Source organism: Eucyclogobius newberryi, unplaced genomic scaffold (assembly GCF_026437365.1).
Source record: "Eucyclogobius newberryi isolate DKJ021-1_F unplaced genomic scaffold, fEucNew1.0.hap1 SCAF_5, whole genome shotgun sequence".
In the NCBI taxonomy this organism is placed as follows: domain Eukaryota; kingdom Metazoa; phylum Chordata; class Actinopteri; order Gobiiformes; family Gobiidae; genus Eucyclogobius; species Eucyclogobius newberryi.
Genome location: NW_027316167.1, coordinates 33,847,489 through 33,849,630, shown reverse-complemented (window position 1 = coordinate 33,849,630; position 2,142 = coordinate 33,847,489). Strand labels below are relative to the sequence as shown.

Here is a 2,142-nt window from a genome sequence, read left to right as displayed (position 1 = left end):
CTTTTTTAAACGAGGCAACGTAACCCACGTCATGACTGCGTCGCGTTCGTTCGGAAAAGAACGGACCGCTGCGCTTACGTAGATTTCTAACGCAATCACTTTTAATTGTTTGAAGTAATAACGTGTTTACAATCTGTTGACATGGGTTACACAACTAAAATAATAATGATTGTTGTTGCTTACAAGGTTTTACTACGTAAGTTTGGCCTGTAGGACGTGTGGTTCCATGGTGTAATGGTTAGCACTCTGGACTCTGAATCCAGCGATCCGAGTTCAAATCTCGGTGGAACCTTACTTTTCTGTTTTCCTTCTTAGAAACTGCACGTTTGCTATTAAAACTGTCATTGATATCGTTACTCGAACTGCAAGTAAAAAGATTTGTGCCCTAAAAACATTGATCAACTCGAACACGGTGTTTCAGCTTTTTATTACATGGTCTTTTTGTCATTCAGATGTTTTAAAATGCTATGGCAAATGTCCTTTGCTGCAGCCGGTACGTTTTAAAGGTGCACTATGTATTAACTTTTACTTTTCTGTCCATTGAGGTGTTACTGCTTTGCCTGCAATGTTTTCTGTGGCATTTAATGTATTAGTCCTACATTTAATTATGCTACTATTTCAGGTGCGTTAAAAACAGCTTTAAAAATGTGTATCCTCTCCCCAGATCTGACCTATAACTTGGCATGGTGGTGTCAATTGCTTGTCTCCATGGAAATAGATGTATTTGATACCATAATATAGAATGTTCCAGACAAATCACTAAAATCTCCATGTAGACAAGCAGTTAGTGGGACGTTATACTGAATGTTCAAATAAACCAAATTTTGAGACACAAAAAAAAAGTGTTTTACAGTTTATAGTAAAAATTGTGAATAAATCCCAACGTAGATTTTATTTTTTATTTCCCCCCATTGCTAAGTCATTACCTTCAATGGCCTCCAGATGTCAGTACACTCAGAGAAAACAACATGCAACGTAGACATTTCTCCCTGTGGCCCTCAGAGGCAACTGTTGTTGTGATTTTGGGCCTTACAAAAATAAATTGATTTGATTTGATTTGATTTGATTTGAATGTGAGTGAGAGGGACAGAGGAGGAACAGTGAATATATGGTGCAGAGGAGGAACAGTGAATATATGGTACAGAGGAGGGACAGTGAATATATGGTACAGAGGAGGGACAGTGAATATATGGTGCAGAGGAGGTACAGTGAATATATGGTACAGAGGAGGGACAGTGAATATATGGTACAGAGGAGGAACAGTGAATATATGGTACAGAGGAGGGACAGTGAATATATGGTACAGAGGAGGAACAGTGAATATATGGTACAGAGGAGGGACAGTGAATATATGGTGCAGAGGAGGGACAGTGAATATATGGTACAAAGGAGGGACAGTGAATATATGGTGCAGAGGAGGAACAGTAAATATATGGTACAGAGGAGGGACAGTGAATATATGGTACAGAGGAGGGACAGTGAATATATGGTACAGAGGAGAGGAGGGACAGTGAATATATGGTACAGAGGAGGGACAGTGAATATATGGTGCAGAGGGGGAACAGTGAATATATGGTACAGAGGAGGGACAGTGAATATATGGTGCAGAGGAGGAACAGTGAATATATGGTACAGAGGAGGGACAGTGAACATATGGTGCAGAGGAGGAATAGTAAATATATGGTACAGAGGAGGGACAGTGAATATATGGTGCAGAGGAGGAACAGTAAATATATGGTACAGAGGAGGGACAGTGAATATATGGTGCAGAGGAGGAACAGTGAATATATGGTACAGAGGAGGGACAGTGAATATATGGTACAGAGGAGGTACAGTGAATATTTGGTACAGAGGAGAGGAGGAACAGTGAATATATGGTACAGAGGAGGGACAGTGAATATATGGTGCAGAGGAGGTACAGTGAATATATGGTACAGAGGAGGGACAGTGAATATATGGTACAGAGGAGGAACAGTGAATATATGGTACAGAGGAGGGACAGTGAATATATGGTGCAGAGGAGGAACAGTGAATATATGGTACAAAGGAGGGACAGTGAATATATGGTACAGAGGAGGAACAGTGAATATATGGTACATGGGAGGGACAGTGAATATATGGTACAGAGGAGGAACAGTGAAT

The 2,142-nt window shown here is 40.4% G+C and overlaps 1 non-coding gene across 1 annotated transcript; it reads left to right on the top strand.

The window, feature by feature from the left end:
• The first annotated feature begins 220 nt into the window (after positions 1-220).
• Positions 221-292, top strand: trnaq-cug (transfer RNA glutamine (anticodon CUG)). The gene has a single exon. It is a non-coding gene; the product is annotated as a tRNA-Gln (tRNA).
• The last annotated feature ends 1,850 nt before the right edge of the window (positions 293-2,142 follow it).